Consider the following 12,026-nt stretch of genomic DNA (forward strand, 5'->3'; position numbering starts at 1 on the left):
TGCTGCCCTTCTCCTGCCTGCTGTGTTCCGGGCACGGACAGAGAGGAACAAGGGCAGCTCAGGCTGCAAAGTTCCCTGTCCCGCTGCTCCAGTTGCACAGCGGCGTGGACTTAAAGGGCATGCTGAGCACGCTGAAGGGGACAAGGACTCTGAGTTGTAGAAGAGCCAGCTTGAGTGTGCTCTGAACCCAGCCATGAGGAATTCCAGTGCAGGCATCCACGGAGGGCAAAGGAGCTTGCAATGGCAGAAGTTTCCACAAAGAGCTTCCTGAAAGCACAGCAATGCTCCATCCCTACACAGGGACAGGAAGAGGGCAGTGAGACCAGAGGCAGGGGCCCAATCCCATCCCTCTGGGGCATGGCTGCAAAACAGCCGCAGCTGTGTCTTCCCGTGCCTGTGTTTGGGCTGTGCTGAGCCCAGAGCCAGCCAGCTTGTGCTCTGCTGTGCCAAGAGCGTTCTGGGCAGGCAGGCAGGCAGAAGTGCCGCTTGCACTGTGGGGAAGGGGGTCACGAGAGCTTCCTGCGGGAACAGGGCTCTGCTCCTTGCCTGGGAACAGCCTGGTTTTGCTGTCGTGAGTGCAGGCAGGAGCTCGGGCACTTGAAGGGGCAGCGGGCAGCTCTTGTTTATAGGGGGTCTGGGGCTGTGTGCCACAATGGACACGAGGAAACAGGCTCGGGAGAAGGAAGATGAGCTCGAGCTGGAGTGCCTGTGCTACAAGGTGCAGAAGTAATTGAGCCTTGCCAGGGTTTCTTCAGTGTGTGTTGGTGTTCCCTGGGAAATTGACACATTTGGGGAAATGCCTTTGGAAGAGAGGGGCTTGCTTCTCAAGCAAAGTGCTTCCCCAGGAGCCTCTAGTGAGCTAGGTGCAGCTGTCTCCCTTTGGCTCCTTGCGCTCCTTTCCATCCTTGAGGCCCCTTGCACTTGGCAGAGGGGCATGGCAAGGGAGAAGGCTGTGAAGAGCAGCTTTGGCAATCTGCCTGGGCCTGCAGAGACCAAGGCAAGCACCAGCGGCAGGGTGTGTCCGCCGCCTTTGAGCACAGGACAGAGGGGGATAATCTCTGTCCAGCCAAGAGCCCCAAATGCCTCTCAGAGACCTGTGAATTCAAAGGCCTTTATGCACATTCATGCCATCTTCCCTATCTGCTGTGTTTTAACTCTTGGCAAGATGCATTTGCCTCTTGCTTGCTGGAAGCTGCTCTGCTTCAGGGCCAGCAGCGAGCTGGGCTGTGCGGGCCCCGTGGAGAGTCCTTCCCCGAGCACTTGGCAGCTCTTGGTGTGTCCAGGGCTGTGTTAGACATTTGGGGCAATGGATTCCTTCCAAGCGGGGGCACCTTGGGTGGGGAGTGGTTGGCCCCGGGGCACGTGGCAGCATGTCCCTTTGTGACACGGTGCAGCAGGTTCCCTGTGGAACCGAAAGGGACACCGTGTCTTGGCAGCCCTTTGTGACACGCGCTGACATAGGGGCTGGCAGCCACACAGCCACGCCACAGTGCTCAGTGCACGCAACGGGACAGGAGGTGACAGAGCGGTGCTGTGAGGCGACCCTGCACAGTCAGCTCGTTGGCTGCTGACCTGGAGCTTTTCCAAGGCATTCCTCCTGTGGCTGGCCTCACGGCCAGACCTCGGCATTTGGTGACTCGGAGCTTTTCCGAGGCATCTCCCATCCCTGCAGCTGGTGCCCTCGTGGCCAGGCCGTGGGACTTGCTGACCTCCATTGTTTGCCAGGAGTGTCCTGTCATTGTGGCAGGAGCCCTCGAGTGCAGGACTTGCTGTGCTCTCGCCTTTCTGAGGCTCCTCTGTTGCAGGTGCCTTCAAGGCAAGACTGCAGCCCTTGCTGACGCAGGCCTTTGCCAAGGCATTTGAAAGGTTAGACAGCAGGATGGCGGGCGGACTGCTCAGTCTGTTCAAGGGGCTTCGGGGCAAGAAAAGCAAAGGCCCTGCAGCTGCCCCAGTGCAGAAGCCTGCAGAGCCAGAGAAGTTGCAGATGCTGCAGGACGGTGAGTGGTGGAGCTGGGCTGCTGGGCCGGTGCCTGCAGCTGGCCTGGCCCTGCCCCACCCCATCCCATCCCATCCCATCCCATCCCATCCCATCCCATCCCATCCCTGTGGACATGCCCATGGACGGGATGGGAGAGAGACCGGGGCTGCGCCCCTGAATTGCCGTGCTCCATCCCCTGGGCTCCCGTGGGGCTGTCCCTGCCTGGGGAGCGCAGGGCTGGGCTGTGTTCTCCAGCCTCTCCCGCAGCCCCTCACCTCTGGCTGCGCTTGCTCTTTAACAGATGCAGCCAGGGACCCAACTCAAGAGCAGGAGCCCACCCGTGGCCGCTTCCACAGAACAGCGCAGGTACCTGCGGCCATCCCCACCTGGGCCGGGCCTACTGGCGCTGCTTGGCTGATCCCTGCGCTTGGAGCAGGCCATGGAACGTCCCTCCCCTCCCTCCCTCCTTCTGCTGCAGACACTGCGGAGGTTTCTGCACCTGGGCCGCACAAAGACCCGTGGCACCGGCACCAAGGGCACGGCCCAGCCCGACTCCAGGCCTGGCCAGCTGCGGGCAGAGGCTGCTGCCATCTCAGCGTCCTCGGAGCTCGCAGCAGCCTCTGAGCAGGACACGGCCCAGGGCAGGGCGGAGGCTGGCATGGCCCTGACTGAGGGCATGGCCATCACCCACACCCAGGCTCAGGGCATGCCAGACACTCAGGCCAAGCCCACACTGACCGTGGCTCCTGCACCCACTCTGGAGGTTTTCCAGAAGCGTGCAGCTTCTCCACAGCAGGTAAGTGACGAAAGTGAAGGGAGAACAAGCACACATCCGATTGATGAGCATCGATCTCAGATTTATTGATCCAGCTTACACACTTTTATAGTAGTGTTAATTAAGTTCATACATATTGCAAAACCCGAGCTCATCACTGGTTACAGATTACACACCAACCCCTCCTTTGTTGTCAATACCTGTGGTTTCTTGTTGAGGCTAATACTTGTTTTTCTGATCCTGCTGTTGACTTGTTATTGAGCACCCTTCAAGGACTCCATGTTTTCCACCATGTTTTTCTCATAACTTAGCCAAGGACAAGGTATTTATTGTTTTTAAGGAAAAGCCTGAGAACTTGCTGGTTACAGCTGCCTTTTACTTTTTAACCAGCTGTATGTGATCATGGCCTTTTTCTATAAGCCATGTCTGAAAAAAGCTCTCCACAGCTAAGCAAACTGGGGCCAGGGCTGAAGGCCTCCCAGGATCATGTGGCTCCTCAAGCTACATCCGCTGGACCCCCTCAGCCTTTGAGGCCATTACAGTGGGGTGGGAAGGCAAGCACTTCTTCGGGGAAGCTGGGCAAGTTGCTCCCTTGGACAGCACTCCAAGTCTTCCCCACGCCGCGTCCTCCAGGTGCAAGCCATGGTCAGGGATATTCTCCGGAGACTGGCGTCCTGTGTCACCGTGGATGCCAGGCTGCAAATGGAGATTCTGAACCTGACAGAGGAACACCCTGTTCAAGTGGTGATGAGCCTCCTATGCTGTGCCCCAACGTGTGACAGGTACGGAGCACAAGTGCCTCGAGAGCTCAGTGCTCACCGGCCCGTAGGGCCCCTCACCCTGTACAGCCTGTCCAGTGGGCTCTGCCAGACAGGCAGAGAGCTGCGGGAGCCTCGGGCCCCTCTGTTTCCTGAGCCTCTGCCATGCTCCCTCTCTGCCCTTCAGGGCACCGGGGCTCTGTCACCCAGCCCCACGCAGCCGCACGGGGCACGGTGCTGACGCACAGCTCTGCTCACACAGAGCCGCCGCGCTGATGTGGAGAGCCATCGGCACGTCCGGAGTGGCCGCCCAGGAGGTGCTTCCAGCGCTGCTCTCTGCCATGGAGGAGCAGCCGCCCTATGGCAGCTTCTCCTGCGGAGACAAGGCTGTCTTTGCCCTGGCTGTGAGTTTCTGCAGCTGGTCTTTGCTCGCCCTCCTGGTTGCCTCTCCAGCACCTCTCCCTGCTCTCCCTAGCCTGCAGCTCCCTGCCTGGGCTCAAAGCTGGCCTAGGGGCAGGCTCAGGGGCAGCAGGCCGCGTGCTCCCCCTGCGTCTCCCCTCGGGCCCTGCCTCATAGACACCCTGGCACTGAGCGCTGCCTCAGGCTGCTTTGTCTCTTGCAGGCAACTCTGGTGCTGTGGAGGATTGCTCCCATGTGTGAGTGGCACTGTGCCATTCTGCTTCATTCTCCCCAACTGATTGTGGCTCTGCTCTTGCAAATTTTCACCACCACAGAGCAGATGCCAGGGGACATGGAAACTGGGAGATTCTGGAGAGCGTGCCGGGAAGAACACGGCCTTCCCTGCCATCCCCACAGGTGCCAGTCGCCCTGTCCTTCCCACGCCCTCGTGGCCAGGGCCAGCGCTCCCAGAGTGACCTGGCCTTTGCTCGGCATGCAGGTTTGCAGTGCAGACCATGAAGGCTCTGCTCTCCCGCCTGGGCTTTGACAAGAAGCTGGTGGCTCTGGAGAACAAGCGGGTCTGGGAGAAGCTGCTCTGTGCCGACAACCAGCACTATGCAGCAGATCTGCTGGCCAGGTGAGATCTCCTACGCCCCGCCGCCACCGTCAGCATTTGTGCTCCCTGCCCAGAGTGCCCCACACAGTCCCTGGGGCTGTAAGCGAGAGCCCTTGTCAGCGAGGGAGGGCCGAGCAGACTGGGAAAGGCTGGGAGAGGAGGATGCCCAGCAGCAGCCGCCTCCCAAGGGCCCCATGTCCCCTTGCAGAGTGCTGGAGAAAGATCAGACCTCTGTGAGACCACGCCTGGGAGAGGTCTGCCCGCCCGGCTCAGGGCCTTGTTTCCTTTTTCCCATGCCAGGGAGATGCGCCGTGGCTTGAGCCCCTTGTGTCCCCACATGGCCTCACACCTGCTCAGCCTGCTCCTCGGGAAGCAGCCCCGCTGGCATCTGCCTGCCCTGGCGTTCTTTGTGGAGGTGAGCCTGATGGCCAGCGCTGCCTGGCTGAGCTGCCTCCCAGCTCTTGGGCCTCCCGTAGCTGCAGCCGCCTGGGAGGCTGCCCACACCCACTGCTGCTGCCTGGGCCTGGCCCTATGAGGCTCTGGGCTCCTGCCGGCCGGCTCCCCCATCACTGCCCTGTGCCTTTCAGGTCCTGGAGTGTCTGGACTTGAGCAAACACGGTCCCAGTGCCCTGCTGGTGGTATCCAGGCACCTGCTGAGCCAGTGCAGGGACAGGCTGCGCCGGGCGCTCAGAGGCCTTGTGGTGCTCAGCAAGGAGCCCTCGCTGGTGAGAAGGGGCAGTGGCTGAAGCCATGCTGGCAGTGTGGGGCTGGGCAACGCAGACCTCTGGGCTTGGCTGGCCTTTGGCAGCAGAGGCAGCTGCTCCCAGCTCTCCTGCCTCCTGCTTCAGCTGCCCCAGTGCCCCAAGCAGCTGTTGGTGCTGCGGCCATTCACGGCTTCACAGCACAGCCTGGTCTTGCACACAGGCCGGAGGAATATGCTGCCTCTATCCACACCTGGTGGAGCAGCTGGCTGACCCAGATGCAGAGGTGGTCTGGATGAGCCTCTGTGTGCTCACACATACGCTCCAGGACAAAGACCTCCTGCTACCCAGCGTCACCGCCCTGAAGCTGGCTGAGTCCCTCCTGCCACACTTTGAGAACGTAAGGCTATGTGCCCCCAGCCAAGGGCACTGGATGCTACCTGGAAACTTTGTGCTCTGTGCAGTTCTGGGCCTTTGCCTCAATGGGCCTGGAGTAGTTGGTGCTGAGGTCTTTTGCTTTCCTTCCAGGACAACAGCCACGTGCAGCTGCTCTCCATTCAGCTCTTTTGCAAGGTGATGGAGCTGGTAGTGGAAGAGGGGGAAGAGCTTCTCACGACATTTGTGAACCAGAGCCTGCTCCCTCTATTCTTGCGCTGGCACGATGAGAACCTGTATGTGGCCAAGGTGAGGTTTTGTGTGATGGTGCCGCATCCCTGGCAGGGGGCTTGGCCACCTCCTGCCCTGGCACCTGGCGGGCTCCAGCCTCCCCATGGTCATGGCACAGGGACACAGGTCCTGTGCCCTGGGCTCTGGTGCCACCTGCAGCTCTCTGCCACTCTCCAGGCCTCTTTCCAAGCCCTGCTTTGTGCGGCACGCTTCCTGAAGAGGAGGGACCTTGAGGAGCTGCTGACGAAGGCGTGGCGGATTAAGTTTGCTGAGAGCCTGGTAAGGACAGCCGGGGAGATCGAGCCCTGCCCCTGGTGCACGATGTGGAGGACCGGCAGCTGTGCCACTGCCCAGCACCGCAGCCAGGCCCGCCAGCCTGTGCCCCCCATGCTGCTCCCTGTCCCGGGCTGTGTGGGCCGGCTCGGCCGGTGCTGGGGCCAGGGAGAGCCCGGCCAAGGGGCAGAGCCCATGCCAAGCCTTCCCTGCTGGTGCTCCCCGCAGCTGCTGCAGGACGAGAGCCGAGCGGCTGAGAGCCCACAGAGGACCCTGCGAGAGGCAGCTGTCAGGTTCATGGGTGAGCCCTGAGCCCGGCGCCCCTCCCTGCCCCCAGCCCGGCTGCTGCCCTGGCTACAGTGAGAGCCGGGCCTCTGCAGCTGGCTGGGATGGCCCTGGCAGGAGGCTTTCCTTGGATTTCCTCAATCTGGCCTCTGACCTTGGCTCTGTTCCTCTCTCTTCCAGCTCTTCAAGCCCTGAAGGAAGATGAGAGTTCATCGTGCCTGAGCAAACTGCTTCAGATGATCTTTGAAGGAAGATCTGCAGGACTTTGTCTGATGGATCAGATGTACCAGTGTCCATCAGCGATTTCAAGTGCCCATTGAAGATGGGAGCACCTGCAGAACAGGATGGAGCAGCTGGAGCTCCAGGCACAGCATGGCTGCTCAGAGCTGAGCCTGTGTGAAGCCCCAGCAGCTCCTGCCATCTCTCTCCCTGTTGGCACCTCCCTCCCTGCAGACCTCAGGCCCTGCCCATCCCCTTTTCTGCCTCCCAGCTCACCCCTTACCTTCGCTTTCCCTTAATAAACAGCTTGGGTTTTTCACTTGAACCGCATATCCGTGGAGCTGAAGTGACACAAAACCTGAGCCCGGAGACACGCAGGGCCCTGCTGCCCTTCTCCTGCCTGCTGTGTTCCGGGCACGGACAGAGAGGAACAAGGGCAGCTCAGGCTGCAAAGTTCCCTGTCCCGCTGCTCCAGTTGCACAGCGGCGTGGACTTAAAGGGCATGCTGAGCACGCTGAAGGGGACAAGGACTCTGAGTTGTAGAAGAGCCAGCTTGAGTGTGCTCTGAACCCAGCCATGAGGAATTCCAGTGCAGGCATCCACGGAGGGCAAAGGAGCTTGCAATGGCAGAAGTTTCCACAAAGAGCTTCCTGAAAGCACAGCAATGCTCCATCCCTACACAGGGACAGGAAGAGGGCAGTGAGACCAGAGGCAGGGGCCCAATCCCATCCCTCTGGGGCATGGCTGCAAAACAGCCGCAGCTGTGTCTTCCCGTGCCTGTGTTTGGGCTGTGCTGAGCCCAGAGCCAGCCAGCTTGTGCTCTGCTGTGCCAAGAGCGTTCTGGGCAGGCAGGCAGGCAGAAGTGCCGCTTGCACTGTGGGGAAGGGGGTCACGAGAGCTTCCTGCGGGAACAGGGCTCTGCTCCTTGCCTGGGAACAGCCTGGTTTTGCTGTCGTGAGTGCAGGCAGGAGCTCGGGCACTTGAAGGGGCAGCGGGCAGCTCTTGTTTATAGGGGGTCTGGGGCTGTGTGCCACAATGGACACGAGGAAACAGGCTCGGGAGAAGGAAGATGAGCTCGAGCTGGAGTGCCTGTGCTACAAGGTGCAGAAGTAATTGAGCCTTGCCAGGGTTTCTTCAGTGTGTGTTGGTGTTCCCTGGGAAATTGACACATTTGGGGAAATGCCTTTGGAAGAGAGGGGCTTGCTTCTCAAGCAAAGTGCTTCCCCAGGAGCCTCTAGTGAGCTAGGTGCAGCTGTCTCCCTTTGGCTCCTTGCGCTCCTTTCCATCCTTGAGGCCCCTTGCACTTGGCAGAGGGGCATGGCAAGGGAGAAGGCTGTGAAGAGCAGCTTTGGCAATCTGCCTGGGCCTGCAGAGACCAAGGCAAGCACCAGCGGCAGGGTGTGTCCGCCGCCTTTGAGCACAGGACAGAGGGGGATAATCTCTGTCCAGCCAAGAGCCCCAAATGCCTCTCAGAGACCTGTGAATTCAAAGGCCTTTATGCACATTCATGCCATCTTCCCTATCTGCTGTGTTTTAACTCTTGGCAAGATGCATTTGCCTCTTGCTTGCTGGAAGCTGCTCTGCTTCAGGGCCAGCAGCGAGCTGGGCTGTGCGGGCCCCGTGGAGAGTCCTTCCCCGAGCACTTGGCAGCTCTTGGTGTGTCCAGGGCTGTGTTAGACATTTGGGGCAATGGATTCCTTCCAAGCGGGGGCACCTTGGGTGGGGAGTGGTTGGCCCCGGGGCACGTGGCAGCATGTCCCTTTGTGACACGGTGCAGCAGGTTCCCTGTGGAACCGAAAGGGACACCGTGTCTTGGCAGCCCTTTGTGACACGCGCTGACATAGGGGCTGGCAGCCACACAGCCACGCCACAGTGCTCAGTGCACGCAACGGGACAGGAGGTGACAGAGCGGTGCTGTGAGGCGACCCTGCACAGTCAGCTCGTTGGCTGCTGACCTGGAGCTTTTCCAAGGCATTCCTCCTGTGGCTGGCCTCACGGCCAGACCTCGGCATTTGGTGACTCGGAGCTTTTCCGAGGCATCTCCCATCCCTGCAGCTGGTGCCCTCGTGGCCAGGCCGTGGGACTTGCTGACCTCCATTGTTTGCCAGGAGTGTCCTGTCATTGTGGCAGGAGCCCTCGAGTGCAGGACTTGCTGTGCTCTCGCCTTTCTGAGGCTCCTCTGTTGCAGGTGCCTTCAAGGCAAGACTGCAGCCCTTGCTGACGCAGGCCTTTGCCAAGGCATTTGAAAGGTTAGACAGCAGGATGGCGGGCGGACTGCTCAGTCTGTTCAAGGGGCTTCGGGGCAAGAAAAGCAAAGGCCCTGCAGCTGCCCCAGTGCAGAAGCCTGCAGAGCCAGAGAAGTTGCAGATGCTGCAGGACGGTGAGTGGTGGAGCTGGGCTGCTGGGCCGGTGCCTGCAGCTGGCCTGGCCCTGCCCCACCCCATCCCATCCCATCCCATCCCATCCCATCCCATCCCATCCCATCCCTGTGGACATGCCCATGGACGGGATGGGAGAGAGACCGGGGCTGCGCCCCTGAATTGCCGTGCTCCATCCCCTGGGCTCCCGTGGGGCTGTCCCTGCCTGGGGAGCGCAGGGCTGGGCTGTGTTCTCCAGCCTCTCCCGCAGCCCCTCACCTCTGGCTGCGCTTGCTCTTTAACAGATGCAGCCAGGGACCCAACTCAAGAGCAGGAGCCCACCCGTGGCCGCTTCCACAGAACAGCGCAGGTACCTGCGGCCATCCCCACCTGGGCCGGGCCTACTGGCGCTGCTTGGCTGATCCCTGCGCTTGGAGCAGGCCATGGAACGTCCCTCCCCTCCCTCCCTCCTTCTGCTGCAGACACTGCGGAGGTTTCTGCACCTGGGCCGCACAAAGACCCGTGGCACCGGCACCAAGGGCACGGCCCAGCCCGACTCCAGGCCTGGCCAGCTGCGGGCAGAGGCTGCTGCCATCTCAGCGTCCTCGGAGCTCGCAGCAGCCTCTGAGCAGGACACGGCCCAGGGCAGGGCGGAGGCTGGCATGGCCCTGACTGAGGGCATGGCCATCACCCACACCCAGGCTCAGGGCATGCCAGACACTCAGGCCAAGCCCACACTGACCGTGGCTCCTGCACCCACTCTGGAGGTTTTCCAGAAGCGTGCAGCTTCTCCACAGCAGGTAAGTGACGAAAGTGAAGGGAGAACAAGCACACATCCGATTGATGAGCATCGATCTCAGATTTATTGATCCAGCTTACACACTTTTATAGTAGTGTTAATTAAGTTCATACATATTGCAAAACCCGAGCTCATCACTGGTTACAGATTACACACCAACCCCTCCTTTGTTGTCAATACCTGTGGTTTCTTGTTGAGGCTAATACTTGTTTTTCTGATCCTGCTGTTGACTTGTTATTGAGCACCCTTCAAGGACTCCATGTTTTCCACCATGTTTTTCTCATAACTTAGCCAAGGACAAGGTATTTATTGTTTTTAAGGAAAAGCCTGAGAACTTGCTGGTTACAGCTGCCTTTTACTTTTTAACCAGCTGTATGTGATCATGGCCTTTTTCTATAAGCCATGTCTGAAAAAAGCTCTCCACAGCTAAGCAAACTGGGGCCAGGGCTGAAGGCCTCCCAGGATCATGTGGCTCCTCAAGCTACATCCGCTGGACCCCCTCAGCCTTTGAGGCCATTACAGTGGGGTGGGAAGGCAAGCACTTCTTCGGGGAAGCTGGGCAAGTTGCTCCCTTGGACAGCACTCCAAGTCTTCCCCACGCCGCGTCCTCCAGGTGCAAGCCATGGTCAGGGATATTCTCCGGAGACTGGCGTCCTGTGTCACCGTGGATGCCAGGCTGCAAATGGAGATTCTGAACCTGACAGAGGAACACCCTGTTCAAGTGGTGATGAGCCTCCTATGCTGTGCCCCAACGTGTGACAGGTACGGAGCACAAGTGCCTCGAGAGCTCAGTGCTCACCGGCCCGTAGGGCCCCTCACCCTGTACAGCCTGTCCAGTGGGCTCTGCCAGACAGGCAGAGAGCTGCGGGAGCCTCGGGCCCCTCTGTTTCCTGAGCCTCTGCCATGCTCCCTCTCTGCCCTTCAGGGCACCGGGGCTCTGTCACCCAGCCCCACGCAGCCGCACGGGGCACGGTGCTGACGCACAGCTCTGCTCACACAGAGCCGCCGCGCTGATGTGGAGAGCCATCGGCACGTCCGGAGTGGCCGCCCAGGAGGTGCTTCCAGCGCTGCTCTCTGCCATGGAGGAGCAGCCGCCCTATGGCAGCTTCTCCTGCGGAGACAAGGCTGTCTTTGCCCTGGCTGTGAGTTTCTGCAGCTGGTCTTTGCTCGCCCTCCTGGTTGCCTCTCCAGCACCTCTCCCTGCTCTCCCTAGCCTGCAGCTCCCTGCCTGGGCTCAAAGCTGGCCTAGGGGCAGGCTCAGGGGCAGCAGGCCGCGTGCTCCCCCTGCGTCTCCCCTCGGGCCCTGCCTCATAGACACCCTGGCACTGAGCGCTGCCTCAGGCTGCTTTGTCTCTTGCAGGCAACTCTGGTGCTGTGGAGGATTGCTCCCATGTGTGAGTGGCACTGTGCCATTCTGCTTCATTCTCCCCAACTGATTGTGGCTCTGCTCTTGCAAATTTTCACCACCACAGAGCAGATGCCAGGGGACATGGAAACTGGGAGATTCTGGAGAGCGTGCCGGGAAGAACACGGCCTTCCCTGCCATCCCCACAGGTGCCAGTCGCCCTGTCCTTCCCACGCCCTCGTGGCCAGGGCCAGCGCTCCCAGAGTGACCTGGCCTTTGCTCGGCATGCAGGTTTGCAGTGCAGACCATGAAGGCTCTGCTCTCCCGCCTGGGCTTTGACAAGAAGCTGGTGGCTCTGGAGAACAAGCGGGTCTGGGAGAAGCTGCTCTGTGCCGACAACCAGCACTATGCAGCAGATCTGCTGGCCAGGTGAGATCTCCTACGCCCCGCCGCCACCGTCAGCATTTGTGCTCCCTGCCCAGAGTGCCCCACACAGTCCCTGGGGCTGTAAGCGAGAGCCCTTGTCAGCGAGGGAGGGCCGAGCAGACTGGGAAAGGCTGGGAGAGGAGGATGCCCAGCAGCAGCCGCCTCCCAAGGGCCCCATGTCCCCTTGCAGAGTGCTGGAGAAAGATCAGACCTCTGTGAGACCACGCCTGGGAGAGGTCTGCCCGCCCGGCTCAGGGCCTTGTTTCCTTTTTCCCATGCCAGGGAGATGCGCCGTGGCTTCAGCCCCTTGTGTCCCCACATGGCCTCACACCTGCTCAGCCTGCTCCTCGGGAAGCAGCCCCGCTGGCATCTGCCTGCCCTGGCGTTCTTTGTGGAGGTGAGCCTGATGGCCAGCGCTGCCTGGCTGAG

This window comes from Melozone crissalis, unplaced genomic scaffold (assembly GCF_028551555.1).
Source record: "Melozone crissalis strain CALT ecotype California unplaced genomic scaffold, PUWL_Pcris_2 ptg000192l_1, whole genome shotgun sequence".
Taxonomy (NCBI): domain Eukaryota; kingdom Metazoa; phylum Chordata; class Aves; order Passeriformes; family Passerellidae; genus Melozone; species Melozone crissalis.